At 37.8% G+C, this 16,395-nt stretch overlaps 1 long non-coding RNA gene across 1 annotated transcript in view; it reads left to right on the top strand.

The window, feature by feature from the left end:
* The window catches only part of LOC116662688, a 415,082-nt gene that overhangs the window by 176,901 nt on the left and 221,786 nt on the right, over nt 1-16,395 (top strand). Inside the window, exon 4 of the long non-coding RNA XR_004318685.1 lies at nt 1,130-1,276. This is a non-coding gene — a long non-coding RNA (uncharacterized LOC116662688). The remainder of the gene's footprint in view (nt 1-1,129; nt 1,277-16,395) is intronic.

Below are 16,395 nucleotides of genomic sequence, written 5' to 3'. Positions count from 1 at the left end.
ATCCTTAGTTTGCCCCTCCCAGATCCCCTCTCTGACCCTCTCGACTATGCTCTGGGCATACAGAGCTCCTCAGGACTCCTGAGCCTTCTGGCTTCGACTTGTGCTCCGTCTTTGGGAGCCCCTGGCAGGAGGGGCAAGGAAGGTAAGAGAGCACTCTCTCCCTCCATCTGGCCTGCCCCACTTCAACTGGCTCTATCAAAGTTCATAGAGCAGAAGCTTCAGGACTCTCCTCTTTGGCTTTCTCTGAGCTTCGGGTGGTATCTGCAGCTCTGTTACTCCCAGGGCACTGTACTCACCTTTCTTCCTCTATTAAACCCTCCTTGAAGTATCCCGGTTTGAGTGTGTCAGCCCCAAATAAGCTTACAGGCTCTTTGATGGAGAAAATGAATTCGTACTACATAAACAGTAAGAAAAGTGATCAAGACTTGGGTTGTTTTGCAAGTGAAGAGCACACCTGAACCCAAACAGCTCTTGATACTTTACCAACGAATGAGGTCATAAAGTCTATGGTGTTTTCTCCTAATTCTCTCTCCTCCTAAAATATTTCTAAGATAGAGGAAAGGGAAGACAACCTGGCAAGTCAGCATCACTCACCAGAGTAGGACATGGTCTTACACAAACTTTTACTATGGATCCCAGGGGCTGTCCACCCCACCTCTATTCTTACTTTCTGTGCTCTCCCTGCCAGCCTAACAAGAATACTTTGGCATGTCCTCTGGGCAAGAGATACAATCTGATATGAACCAAAATGTTCTAGTGTGGGTGGAAAATGTAAACCCATTTTACAGTTAAACTCTGAACTGTTCAACCTTAGACTCTCCTACCACCACTTAAAACTGTGGTTGGCAATTTTGGTGCCCTCAAACGTTGGTTAAAGCAACTTAGCATATGCAAAGTATAAACATGCAAAAATACCACGCAAAGCAAGAGCAACCAACCACTTTCCTACTTAATTATTGTAGCAATTTCCTACTCATGCAGTCATATCTGGTGGCCAAGTATCATGGGATAGGCTTTGGTTTTGATCACTAACCAAAGTGAAATTTAAAGATTGGTATGAAGAGGGAAGTGCTTAGTAGTGGTAGTGATGGTGATTACTGCCTTCTTGATAAAACTTTCATTGCTCCAGGGTGTAGGACTTGCATCTTTCGTGGAGTGACCCAGCAAAGCCAAATGGCTCAGAGTCCTCAGTAAGCTTCCCCTGGTTAGAATAAGGAGTTCTGCTGCTCGCACTGGTGATGGACCACCTTCCTGGAGATGCTCAAGATCTCCACAGGTACAGCCATTTCTTTTTTGGCAACTTTATTGTCAGACAACCTGCCTTCTGGGTATGTTGTTATCAGTGTAGTCAACTGATGTTTCTGACATTGTTCTTGGCAAGCTCAGTTTTCCAGGGCCCTGCTCAGGAAGAAAGCATGAAAAAGCCTGGCACTGTTTTATGCATTTTTCCTTCTTGTGTGTTATATTTCACAAAAATAGAGGTGGGGAAATTATACTTTAAAAGAATACATGGCACCGCTGAATAAAGAAAAGGAATGACATTCATCTACAGAAATCTGTCACTGCCAGACTTTCACAGGAGAGAGTCCTGAGGTGTGTGGAGTTTTAGCAGACTGTTTGCAACTGTTTAGTTTGCTTTTCTTTTAGTCATATGTAGTAGATTCACCAAATTTAACTCATAACAAAACTCAGATTTGCAAAGAAAACAGGAATACTTTGTCTTAAACTAATATGAGCTTCCAACCTTGTCATTATCCACACCTCCCAGTCCGAGATCCTGGCCAGCTCCCCATCTCCCACCTGATGTTCAGTAGGAAAAAAAAATGGCTTAGTGTTCAATTTTGTTTAAAGTGTAATCCATTCTAGTAATTTAAACAGCCTATTTACAGTGTTTAGTAATTTGAGTAAGCCTTTTTTCCTCTGAGGTATCTCCCATGCCCTGTTTCTTTCCTGGTGATATTTTTGGGGGATATTGGTTGAAAGTGTGGCTTATGAAACTTTCCAGAACTGGAGAAGAGTTAGGGCCTTTCTATCTCAACTTTTCTGCCTTTTCTCCATTCATGTGCGGCTTACTCTGAAAGTGTTCACAGCTGAATTCTGCAGCGAGGTAACTCGTGATGTTGACTCAGTTGGGTTGGAGCCCATTAGTGCTCTCAGGCGATTTTGACCTCATTTGGGTTTGTGCTCCATCTGCAGATTTCTGTGAGTTGTGGCTTTGACTTCCATTTGACCCTATCATGGTTATCCCCTCAGCTGCCTGTGCTGTGAGTTATCTTACATCACACCTCCCTCTGGCCTCTTCTCCAGTCAGTCTCTACTACTACATGTTCTGTCTACACCAGTTAGGAAGCAGAGGTGCTTGGGAAAACTAAATTTCAGGGATTTCCTCCACCTGGATGTGGTGCCCCATTAGGTTGACATGATCTATCCTTTATCAGGGTAAGGAGGTCTCCTCTCAGAGTCAGAAAGGCGAATAATGGCAAAAAATGATACCCTAACAGTCCTTTCAGTATATTTAACGTGATTCCTCTTTTCTAAGATAATACCCACAGAGGAAACTCAAGAGACGTACAAACATGGCCATATAACCATCCATTCTACCTCCATGTCTCCTCACACAAATTTCCTGGGATTAGAAAGAAAGCCCTTATTTAAAGTACTTACTTATATCTTTCTTCCTCACTCCTGCTAAGCCCCAGTAATATCAGAAATGTCTGCTCTATACTATGTGTATTAGTCAAATAGAGTAATTCTGTTATAACAACCACCCCAAATCTTGTTCACATAATATTGTACAGATTTATTCTCAGTTCCACCACAGTCTATTGTGGACCAGGGGGTATACTGGGGACCAAGATGCTTTGATGCATAGAATTATTCAGGACCCTAGGGTCCTTCCAACTGCTAACTGTACCATCTTCTAGGATATCTGAGTTCTTCACTGGGTCCTCTGCATTTGGCTGCAGATGAGGAGAAAGAGACTGGAGGAGTGACAGGTTTGGATGCCAAGCCTAGAAGTGATAAGGATCACTCCATCCTCACTCTATTAGCCATTTACCTGCAACAGAGACTGGGAAACACCATCTACCTGGGTGTCCAGGAGCAATATGAGACAGGTATAATGAACATATGGTGGTGTCTCTATCACAGTCTAGTGACACAGTCTATTAACTGAGCCCACCAAGATTGATAGTTGATATTGTAACGGTAGGGGAAGAAGTGGGAGGAGGAGGTTAAAGGAATTTTAAAATCTGCTCTCAAGCTTTGAGCTTCCATTTTAGAAGCTGAATATCTTTCACTTCAGCCTCCTTTTTAAATGAAATACTAATCTCCACTGGGGATATAAGTATCTACTATGAGCTAGAGTAAATGTCTGGTATGTGGGCAGGAGCAAAGTATTTTTTAGTAATTTAAGAATTACCCTATTACCATATAATGTGAATAGATTTAATGATCCTTCCCCTACACAAATATAAATATGAGAATGAACTAGTATAGACAAGGGTCACTGAGAAAAGATAAACACGCTGGTTTAGAGACCACTTAGTAAAACAGTTTTGAAGATAAATCCTGGTCCACACACAAGGCCAGCCTCATAGACATGCAGCCTATACAGTCATTCAAAAGGGCCTCATGCTTGGTTCTGCTGTTGTCATCTTGAAATGCTTAATAATTTTTTAACATGGAGACCTTCATTTCCATTTTGCACTGGGCCCCACAAACTGGTAGCCTTTTCTGCCCACACATGATCATGCCCAAAAATGATAAGATAGCTCTAGATACTAAGTGCCTTCAAACCATGATCTGAAAAGCCCTTAGGATTTGGTGGAAGTTCCTCAGAGGTGTCTGCATGATGGAGATGGAGGGGAACCAAGCAGATGTTCTGCTGCCCACTTTTATTCATTGTGTGCATCAGGTTGATACATGACAATTCATGTGAGAAAGAAAGTCAATGCTAAAACAAAGTTGAAAGCCATTGAAATACAAAACTCCTCTCTGCTTTGAGACTGTACCAGAAAGTCAACTGTAGTGAGGTGAAAACAGATCTCAAACTTGGTTTCAGAACAGCTGGGTTTATTCCTAATTCTGTCATTTATTAACTTTGGGAACCTTACACAAGACATGATTTCTCTTAGTGTCAGTTTATCTCTTAAATTGAGATGATAATAAACTTGGTATGATTATTGTTTTCATTGTATAAAATAATATATCAATACTATATATAAATAAAAGGCACTATAATAGTATATAAACATAGTTTAAATGGATTTCTTTATTTTTAAATATTTTAATATAAAATTAATACAAAATTGATATGAACAATAAGGGTGTGAAAAGAAAGAATAGAGCATATTTGATCCCACATATCTTAACTATTTGCTGATTATAAGCCTTACATGACAAGTATTATTAATCGCATTATGTTGTCGACTCAGTAGACATATTAAAATTAAATGAACAAGATATCAGTCAACTGTGGTTTTCCAAAGAGTGCTTAATTAAGTGGCATTTGGTACTTAAAATATTGAGAAACATCACTTCTGTTCCCCAATGCTCCAGAGTATACTGACAGAATTAGAATCCTGGAACTCTGCAGCAGCTGCCTGCCACTCCCAGATATTTCTGAAGAATAAATGAATCTACTCTCAGCTAGTGTACTTAATGAATTCTAGAGGTTTTGGGCCCTCTGTGGCTTTCTGTCTTGGTGACTAAAGGAAGACAGGTCCCATTTGGTGTCTCTTCCTTGATTTTGCTCCTTGAACTATAACGACACAGTAAAGTGAAAACCCTGTACAAGGAAAAAAGACTTTCTCCCTGGAGCAGAGCTTCCCTTATTTTGTTCCCTCCCCCTGCCAATGGATTCAATCCTGGTTTTTCAAGACCCTCCCATTTCAGAAGGCTCTTCCCAAACAGCAGACAGCTTTATATCTCTCACCAGTAACTTGGGAGAGAACAGGAGGGACAAAATAATAGGAAAGAATTCGAAAGAAACAATATTTTCCAAAGAGGAAATAAAGCCCAAAGGAAACCAATTTAAAGAGTACTCCACTGGCAGGAAGAGCCCTCAGCCTCTTCACTTTTCTCCCTCTTCTGTAGGAGAGTGGTTCTATTGTCCTTGTCTTTGATGCACATAGCAGAGGTCTTTCTGGTTGGAGGCAGAATGAGCTACAGATAGGAAAGGCAAAGCCTTGAGTTCTCCATAGAAGTAAGAGTTTACAGTCAACATATATCTCTGATTTTATTTGATAGATCATTCTTCCCTTGTCATCCCCATATATGATGACTTACCAGCATGCAACTGGTAGACCTGGGGTCTCATATGACTAAGTAGATATTGTCATATTGACTTAATATTGACGAACTGTCAGAGGGGTTATTGGTAAGAAAACCAAAATGATGATGATGATATGATAGTAATATGACTGACATTTTTAAGCATGTATTATTAGACTAAGAGTTGTTATGTTATCTTATTTCACCTCCATTAGGTATTATAATAATAGCTAAATCAAAGAATTTAGCTATTATTATTTTCCACATTTCTCAGTGAGAAAATAGAAGCTCAGAAAGGTCAAATGGCTTCTCCAAAGCTGCACAGTTTGTTCCTAAAGAGGGCCAGGACTTATGCCCAGGATTCCTGGGAATCAGAGTCCCTGCCCTTAGCCTTCTCTTTACTGCCACTTTCAGGGCATAAAAATAACATGGCTATGGGAACCATAAAAAGATAAAAAAGACCACTAGACTTGACAACTCCAAATTTAAATTTACATCTAGAACTACAAAAAGACAATGTACATTGACTATTTTCTGGCAAATTTGATCTGTGATTAGAGTCAGAGAAAATTCATCAGTCCTACCCGCTGGCTTGGTGATTAGTGATTTCTTACTTTGAACAGTGTCTCAAAGCTATGTTAGTCAGAGAAGGCATTGCTTTCAGTGGGGAGGAGGTGATTTTTCTAATTCTTCTTCATCTTTCAAATTGGAAAACACAATTTGAATTTATATCCTGGCCTTGCAAATCCACCAGGAGATCTCTTTAGCTCAAAGCTTCTGTTTTCACAATAAAGCTCACTCACCCCATTCATGCCATCACAAGAGCATGTATACCTTGAGCCTTCAATATAAATCACATTTAATCACACTTTGTTTACATTTTTATTAGCTTTTAAGAATTTACCTTTGTAAGAGTTAAAAAGAAAATCTACACCTTTTACATTTTGGTGTCTGATTCAAATAAGAAAACATAGATCTAAACAATCATAGCCCTCAGAGTATAATCAGCATTTTAAGGTAAAAATACTAGTTCTCCACCAGAACCTCTGGCAATAAAGCCCATCAAATATTCAAACAAAAATTTCCTGCTAGATGATCCATGAAGGCTGGGATGATGGGCAGCCTGCTTCACCACTGGATGTTCCTAGCCTGGTGCAGGGCGCAGCACATGCCAGGCAATTGTCAAAGAGTTTGGAAGAATAAATACAGAGTTTCAAATCCTACTTGTTCTCTTTATAGCCCCTTTCTCATATTCTGGGGCTGACACTGCAGGCAGAAATTACCACTGGCAGCTGGTTTTAGTTGACAGAATAGTCTCACAAAACCTTTTTTATAAATTGAAATTTCAGTTCACTGAAATGGTTCCATCACCCATTATCATTGATCAGTGATTATAGTCAACACATTGTGCCAGGTTACACATGGTTCCTACCTCCTTTATGAGATTTTGCTGTGATTTGGGGCCTTCACTAGATTTTGACCTTCTAACAACCACCTGCCTCAATAGGCTGTCTAGACACACTGGTTTAATAGAAATAAATTGTAGCAAATTTGGGATTGGTAGGATGTTACTGAATTTGGGATTGGTAGGATGTTACCAAATTTGAGATTGGTAGGAAAATAATTAGATTTAACATGCCAAGCCACTTTGTATCCATGATGTTTCTCCTTAAGTCTTTTATTTTGGTTTCTTATAAATGCCAAAGTTCATTTAATTTCTTCTACCTCGTCATTGTGGTACAAAAACTCCCAAACTCCCATCCTCCCTTCCCAAGCAGGTACTGAGAAATAGGTAGCATACATAACACGGAGAAGAAAGAGGTCACAGCGTATACATTTTTTCTTTCTCTTCTGTTTTTCTCATAGACCTGGCCTGATTTCTTTGAAGCCTTAGGCCTGTTTTCAAGGCTGCTTTCAGCTTTATGTAATTCTAATGGTTCCTTCTTTCCTTGAGCTCCACATTACACATTGTTAATGCTAAATAAATGTTTCCGCCATTCTTGTCACCATTGCTTTCTTACTGGGTTTGTGTGCATTACTAAGTCCAATGGCAGAATCTCATTTCTTTGAATAGCTTAGCAATTTCTTGCACCTACCATAAAAACAAGCAAATTGACACCCTGCCAGGAGTAGCCAGAGGAGATCTTAGAAGAGAGTTCATAATGACACTGTTGCCATATTGCATGCCTGTAAATAATTCATTAAGTCAACCACCCTTTTGTTTTAAGCAAACACAAGCAGATGCCATTTTAAATTGGATTCAGACAACAGTCTTCAGAAAAACGTTATTGTAATATGACACTTAAACAGAATAACATATTTGCTTTATTGATTTTTGCAGTCATAATACACAGTGATTACTTCTGTTATCCATTTTGTCTTACTCATGGGCTTTGTCCTTAGGTCTTATTATTTCATATTTGTGGGAATATGTGTGAAATTTCATTGTTAATGGCAAGAGTATGGAAAAGTAATGAGATCAATTCTTAATCAATCAAGTAAACCCAGGTGATTTTCCTGGTCAACACTATCAGCAGGTCTGTACTATTAGCACCAGAAGAGGAACTCTGCTGACTTCAAGAAGAATATTCAAAAGAATATATGAAACCAGATTATTAAGGGAAATGGAACAATTTCCAAAAGAGAAGCACCTCTGTCATCCTTAAAGGATTGATGAGTTGCTGTCTTTGAGATAAACCAATGTATATATAACAGTCACATAAACTTTGGGGCCAAAAATTTAGGTTTACATTTTCTAAAAGTAAAGATTTATCTGTGCTGACAGGACACTTTATTTGTTGAATTTATGTGTTTATTTATTAATATGTCTTGTTCTAGGAAATATTTTACCTGATTCACTCCTTGAAGTGGCCATTTAAAAAAAATCTGTGTTCAGTAAACTGACTCATATTGATTATTATTGTAGTTTATAATCTTAGCTGTAAAGTAGAATCACATGTGGGAGCCTTTACAAAATACATATGCCCTGTGCCAAGGGGTTGAATTTAATTGGTCTGAATGGGCCCTGGGCAATAGATTCCATAAAAGCTCCCCAGATATTTCTTATGTGCAGCCGTGTTGAAAACTATTGCAGTTGTCTATTGACTAGATATTCTCATTTATTTGGGTGATCATCGTAACTGGGAAATTTTTAACACATTGGAACCTAGTTATTAGGAGACCATGGGTTATCATTATTATCAGTATAAAGATATGTACAAAATTATAGGATGCTGAACTGGAGGCAAGTTTGGAGATAGGTCTTCTCCATGGTATAAATGAACAAAAACTCTAGAAGATCACAATGCTAGTTAGCGTTAAGTCTAAATTAGAATCTTAGAGTATATCTCAGAATTCTGACCCAATTGTTACTCTATTATATAGAGAATCTGAATTGGCCAAAGTGGACATAGTTGTAATACCATTGGGTCTAGTCTAGCAAGAACAAGAGGTATAGAGAAGAGAAAGCAATCAAGGGCCTCTGGGAAAACAAGAGCTCAAGTCTGGAAGGTCAGGGAGCAGAGAGAAGGTTGAAGGAGGTTGAAGAGTCAAGGGTCAGCTACAAAGTGGGTGCTGCAGAATATGACAGCAGGAACCCAAGACAGAGTCTGGATTTAAAGTAGTCAGAGTTTAGGCAAAAAGTTTAGACACAACATTGTAAAATGACTATAACTCAATAAAAAAAAAAGTTTAAAAAAAAAGTTCAGGAACAGGCACAAAATGCAACAACCGTAGTAGAGGTGGAGGTGCTTCTTAGAATCAGTGAATGAATGGTGTGCTTCCTGAGTAATGTGGGTTGGCCCAGACTATGGGCAGAGGCAAGGTAGTGTGCCTGGCTAGAGTCAGGCAGAGATAGGATGGGGGAAGCTGTCGTTGATAGTCAACACAGCTCAGTCAGAACTTCAATGCCTAATAGAATCCTTGGGGGATACCCTTGTAAAGGGAAACCCTAACCAGAAGTTGTGGTATCACCATTAGTGAAACAGTTAGAATATTAGTACAGGGTTTATTTGTTCCTCCAAGGTTCTCATGGTGGTTAAAATGATTTTCAGCGACCCTCCTGACCTATATACCTAAGGAAACATTGCCGACTGCCTCTTTTCTGTTATCTATTAAAAAAAAATAGTAAAACTAAAACTTTGAAATGATCTGCTATTACTGTCGCTTCAAATGCTGGTATGATACTCACTTCAGTAAGATTATTTTTGTCATTATATAGATAATACATGTTTATAAGCTCTTAACTTTCTTGATATTAACTTAAGGAAGCAACTTTATCTCCTTTTCTTTGTAATACTTTATAGTGTATACTTTCCTTCCTGGAAAACAAGTGTTAGAATGAAGTATTATAGGTAAACTCTTAGGGATGAAATAGAAGAATAACTAAATTTCTTTTTTAAAATAGATGGAATAAATGTATTTTTCTCTCTATATTTTATTCTTAAAAAAATCATTTTGTGTTTAAGAAGAATCATTCCGTAACATATATGCAAGGTTTTTAATTGTGTGTTCACTCAGCAACAGGTTTTTGGAAAAGAAAATTTTAGACAGCATTAGCATAGCTTTGGACCTAAAACTATATGAGTTAGAAGAAACATATATGCTCATTCCTATCCAACCTCCCCCCTGCAACTTAGATTCACATGTAATTAGTTGTTTCTAACTCCTTTGAAGAATTGATTCAGTAATATAATCATCATCCTTGTGTAGTCTTGGGGAAGTCAAAGTGTCACATATTAAGGTAGCCATTTGAAATTGTCTTTCTCTTCCAGAAAATTTTGTTTCAATGTAGTTTGGTTATTTAGAGAAACATTCAAGAATTTCACACATCATTTTAGCCCTGGGCGTTAGTAATAGTCTAATCTTGATAGAGTTTGAAATTGTGTCATTTATGTGATACCTATGATATACTGATTTTTTTTTTTTTTGAGAGCAAGAAGAACAAGCACTGAACTCTCTTTCAGAGAGATTTACAGCATTAATAACCCCAGGCTGTTTTAAGTCACAGTCAATCTTTATTGAAGAAGTATAGAGATTATACAGCAATTCTTAATTTTTTTCCTCCTAGAATTGCAAACAGATATCTCACATATACATTATTTGAAGAAAACAGTGCATTCACACTTTAAGAATATGCCTAAGGTCATTACTTCCCCTTTTTAAAAAATTCTTTTCCATCTGTGCTCTAATGTACAGTGAAAAAAGAGCACTCTGTTGAATTTATCAAATCCAAGAAGGGTCTCAAATTTAAACATTTGATGGTCAGAAGTACATAGTCCTCCATATAAACACCAGGTTGTCAGTTTTGTAGGGCAAGCCTGAGAATGCCTGAGGATGAGATGCAGGATCTGAAGAGCTGTACAGTACATTCTCAGTCTTACAATAGTAAAAAATTAGAATCAGCTGAGAGCCTATAAATAGAATTAATAAACAAATTGTTCTATAATCATAACAGACATCTCTCTGAAATAAAAAAAGAGCAAACTAGTGATATGCCCAACAATTTACTGACTGAAAGAAGTCTTACACAACAGCACATACTATGTGATTCTATTTATATGATGTTCTAGAGAAAAAAAAGTCTATGGTGGGAACAAAAATAAGAACAATGGTCATTTCTGGAAGTCTGAGGGCAGTATTGACTGGGCAGGGGCCCTAGGGAACTTTCTGGAGCGATGATCATGTTTGATAACTTGTTTATTATTAACTTGCATTTTTCAAAACTCAGAATGCACATTTAAGCTGTGTTCTTTTCATTGTATGTCTATTTTGCATCAAAAGAAAAAAACTACAAACGGTGAACTCTAATGATATGCATGATGAAGTATTTAGGGGAAAATGTAGTAATGTCTGCTATGTACTTTGAAATGCACCAAAAAATAAGATGGATTGATTGATTGTGCAAGGGGATGGCTAGACAGATGGACAGATGGTAAAGCAAGTACAGTAAAATGTTCATGGTAGAATCCAGGTAATGAGTATACAGATGTTCAATGTAATATTCTTTTAAGTTTGCTGCATGTTTGAATTTTTTGTAATAAAACATTGGAAGAATGGAAAAGAGAAAAAATATTTATAAATCTACAGGTGATTTTCTCAAGAAATCTTAGCCTGATGATTTGCTGTTTCATATATTAAGATATGTGAAGATGTCACAAAATAGTGTTCAAGTATCAACATTAGCCTCAGGGTGATTGAATTTAGTTCCTCATCATGCATGTTTGAATTGTGAACCTTACCAAGCTAAAACACGAGAATGTCTTTTTTTTTTTTAACTTAATATAAACATATTCTTTGACTTTTTACTTGAAGCATACCCCACTACTGATAGTGATTTTTTGAAATTAGAAACCAAAGATGAATAAAAACATTCTTAGTTGTGGAAATACCCTAATAGCTCCTAATAGGTTTGTTGTTTGGTTTTTAGCCAAGATTGGTGTTTGGCTTTTGGGGGGAAAAACTTTTCATTCACTCTCTCTTTGGGAACAACCATCCAGAAGTCTTACAGGTTCTCCCTCCTGTCAGAAAAATCTGGTCATGGGGTTTTTCAACAATCAGTAAAAATACTTACACTGATTTATCTGGAGCCTGGTTTGTCTCAACATGATTCCTTCAAACACCTCATTACTAAGTTGCTGTTCAGTTTCCTGAAGGCTGTTGCCATCTGCAATTTTCATAGCTTTTAGAAAATGAAGGACAGTCCATATGTGGGCTGTAGGATGATTGATAGTAGAGTCAGATTTTTGCAGTTTGTGACAGGAATGACAGCTCTCTCAAGACACTGTTCATCGTGAGCCAATTCAACATATCCTTCTAAATGTTTCTTTTGACCTGGATTTATCTGTTGCTGAATAAACGATCTTTCCATATTGTCTTGTATAACGTCGGATCTTTATGCAGTGTTGTCTCTGACTTTTAAATCTCCTTGGCTGTTGCATTCCTGCAACTCTACCCTGCAAGGTCAAGGATAGAGCTGTTTTAACAGTGACGGCAATCTGTGCCTTCAGTTTATACTGGTTTGTTATTGATGGAGTATAAACTGTGCAATTGCTTTGCCATAAATTTCTCAAGATTGATCCTAGCAACATTTAGCTACACACACATTAAAAGCTAGGAAATTTGGTACAGATCTACCACTACTACTACCACCACCACTACCACTACCACTACCACTACCACCACTACTGCTACTACTGATGATGATGATGATGATGATGATGATGATGATGATGATGATAAAAATGCCATTTCATCTTTTACTATCAATTATAGTTCATGCATTTTGATTGTTACCTAATCTATTATGTTTTCCTTTCCTTCACTGTATGTATATCTAAAAGGGAATAGGAATTGATTTTGTATTTGCTATCCTTTCATCCCTTTTCTCCCAAATTTTCTGTGCCAGAGGGAGAGGTCTATTTGGACTAAGAAAAAAAGCCTCATCAAGCAGGAGAAATAGCCCCTAATGTGTTATTTATGATAAGATTTTTTTTTTAATGAGAAGACAGTCAGGATACCAAAGATGGATAATCTCAACATATGCTTCATTTAATCTCTTTGATTGTTGAAAGTCAGACTGGTTTAAAAAAAAGAAAGCCTGTTTTAACAGGAAGAGTAGGAACTTCTATACAGACTAGCTGAAATAGTATTCAGTCTCTATAAATAGCTTGTAATACATCCAAAAAGAAAAAAAAAATTCCTTTTATCGTTTTCACTAAAGCCATGTACCTTGAATATATAAATGAATCACATGGGCTCCTTTATCTTTATTCTGTCCTTTATTGTTTTTCCTTGTTTGTAAACAGAAGTTTTTATTTTAGAAAAAACTGCATGATTGTTCTGATTTGTTTCATACCAAGTATATATCTGTGCCTGCCATTTTCATGTGCATTCACACAAATCTTCTATTCATTTAGCCATCTGGAGTAAAGAGACTTTCTTGTCTGCAGTGTTTCATATATTGGAGACTTCAGTTTTGTCTGACTGTTTCACTGTAATCTGATTTTTTCCTTGTCCATGGTATATGTTACCGTTTATTGTTGTTAATTCTATACCCCTCAATAAAGTCTGTTTTCATGTCAAAACATTTTAAAACTAGAAGGGACCTTAGAAACACCTCATACAAAACTCTCCTAGTTATAAAGAATGAGACCCAGAGCCATAAAGTCACACCTGGAACCCACATACCCTGACTACCAGTCTAGGTCTTTTCTTGTTGCAGGGCTGTATATGATCTTAAACTATTCTGATTCCACACCTGCTGTCTTTAATCTATAAGTAAGGCAATTATTAATTTTCTGTAGATAAAAGAGTTGAGTTATGTACACTAGGATTTTACAGAGTATTCTGGGAGTTTATTTTTCTCATGGAGTCCAAGAGCATAATTTGGAAGCTACTTATTTAGTATTTGAAAGGCACTGTATAATGCTCACACGCGCTCTCTCTCTCTCTCTCTCTCTCTCTCACACACACACACATACACCCCTCTATCTTTTTCTCCCTCTTCTTTCCCTCCCGCTTGCCAGGTACTGTATTAAACACTAAAGATACAATGATAGATGAGGCGTAGACTCTGCTATAAGGAGCACATGCTTCTTAAGGAAGACAGAAAAGTAAACCCATATGATGTTTGAACTCAGCTTTACTGAATGAGGTGCCTGCAGCACTAGTAAGGAGAAAGGAGAATTTGCAGAATGATCTGGGAATGCTTCCTGAAGGAGGTCATCCTTAAACTGAATCTCCAAGGATGAGGAGGAATTAGCACATAAAGGACAGAAGATATATCTTGGTGGATAAATATCATTGGCAGCAACCAGGTGCCAAGCCAATAAATTTCCTTTTTATATTCAATTGAATAGTATCAAAAGGTATTCATTGCCATGTTTGCTATCACAAGTATATTCACTATATTTACCTTGTTCTCATCAAATATATGTAAGTAGCAGCTGATACTGGAAAAGATGAGGGAAGAGACACAAAGTTGAGAGAATAGAGAGTTACCAAGTATCAAGTTAGTAGTTCTAAAACCCTCAATCATCTCCATCCCTTTCTAGGTCTCTGATCTTGAAAATAGTGTGTAACTTCTCTGAACATTAGCCTACTCAAGCTTTAATTGAGAGAGAATAGTATCTTTACCTCTTCACAACCTAATGGTGAATATCAAATGACAAATAAGGAAGTACTATAGAAAGTATGTAGCATTACAATGATACAGCTATTGTTATCTATACAGAGTGTACATGTAACAGCTCTCAATGTGTACTGGCAGTGCTAATGTTTATCTGTACATCCTGGGAATGGAGGGGGCCTATGCTGTGTACCACACTGATAACACATGTCTGTTTAGTACATAGGATTTGTACTTTTCCTTTACAGTTCTTTTCACACTTGTAATACTTAGTATGTTTTTTCTATTAGATCTGAGATTATCTTATTCACCTCTGTCTTCTCTGCACCTAATAAATTGCCTCAGAATATGCTGAAACTGGAAACTAATCCTAATGAGTGAAGAATGAAATTTTTAAGCCTGAATTATAGAACTAAGTGATCAGTTTTCACTAGCTCTAGAGATATAGTTTTTTGTTCATTGTACACAACACAATGTTTGACTGCAGAAGTTAATTTCCAGTGGGTTTTTTCAGATGGTCCTTTGGGCCAACTGTGATCCTTTTTGAACATGCTTAAGAATATCCATAGCCACATCCTATTACTCCAGGATATTTGCTAGGTGCCAGTATAGACATAGGGCATGGAATTAGATCCTGTGCAGAGAAACAAGAAGTATCCAGTAGGCATTTCCTATCCTATTTAAAGTTACCTGACCATACAAAGCAACATATGCCTAAGAGAGCAATAAGAGATTCAGGCCAAAACAGTGCAGTGGTTTAAAGGCAGGGGAGATGTGGGCTAGTTAGAGAATGAGTTCATAGAAGATTACAATTCTAGCTAACATTTTTTGAATGCTTGCCAAGGCATCATTGTTCTAAGTTTTTCACATATATTAACTCGTTGAATTCCTACAACAACACTTGAGTTAGGTGCCATTCTACACTCATTTTAAATCCAGGAAAACTGTAGCTGAGTCAGGTTAAATAACTTGCTAACAGAGCTGAGTCTGAACCTTTAGTGTCCCAGTGCCTTCGTTCATAATTCCTATCCTTTGCCTCTTCCAATAGAATGTTCAGAGCCCAGTGAGATGTGGCCATTTAGAGAAAAGGCCCCTAGTGAAGGGGTGGGGGAAGAGTAAGAGCAAAGGCACGTGTGATAAGGACAGCCCAGTCAGAACATGGCGTTCCCACTGAAGAATAGGGAAAGTCTCTTCTGGAAACTTCTGATGAGCTGACCTATGAAGCCTTGAGTGATAAGCTGAATTATTAGACTGTATTATTTGGGCAGTGAATACTGGTGATCATGTTTTCGGTGGAGCTTGAAAACATTAGCACAGTGATTTGCAATAGGATCTGTACCTTCTGGCCTTTTTGAGGCAAACTTTATTTTTCCAGAAAGAAGAGTGTGCCTATATCTGAAAACTTTGCTGTTTTCACCAGTCTCACCAGCACTCAACTGTACTCTGTAGCAGCCTCTGATTTCCACTTGGACATCCATGAGTTTCCTAGGCTAAGCTGATCAATGACTTGGAATCCTCCAAAAAGAGAGATGTCAAATTTGCATTAATATTAGGACTTCACCTGAGGTCTTTAGACAAAGGATAGAGTAGGGGTGTGGGCAGGAGCTGGCCTAGGAAGGAGTCCAACACACAAGGCAGAGCATGAGAATAACAAATAGAGTTCAAACCCTCATGATACCACTGACCTCAGAATCCCACATGCCTGAAGCCCATCCAACTTCTGGACTTTTCAGATGTGTGAACCACTACATTCTCTTTGCTACTGAAACCAGTTAGCATAGGCTTTCTATTCATTTCAATAACAATCACCCTAAGTAATCTGTTGGCCAATGCTAAGGATTTCCCCTTGGTTTTAGGACACAGAGAAGTTCTACCTGAGCTAGGTGACACTGCACATATTATCTCCCTTTTTTATGCTCCCTCTTTGTGACCTCATCACCAGGACAAATCCCAGTGATTTTTCATAGTTCAGCTCTGAAGCCTCAAATCCCAAG

Source organism: Camelus ferus, chromosome 3 (assembly GCF_009834535.1).
Source record: "Camelus ferus isolate YT-003-E chromosome 3, BCGSAC_Cfer_1.0, whole genome shotgun sequence".
NCBI lineage: Eukaryota > Metazoa > Chordata > Mammalia > Artiodactyla > Camelidae > Camelus > Camelus ferus.
Note: the sequence above shows the minus strand (reverse complement) of the source record. Positions and strands in the feature narration are given on the sequence as shown.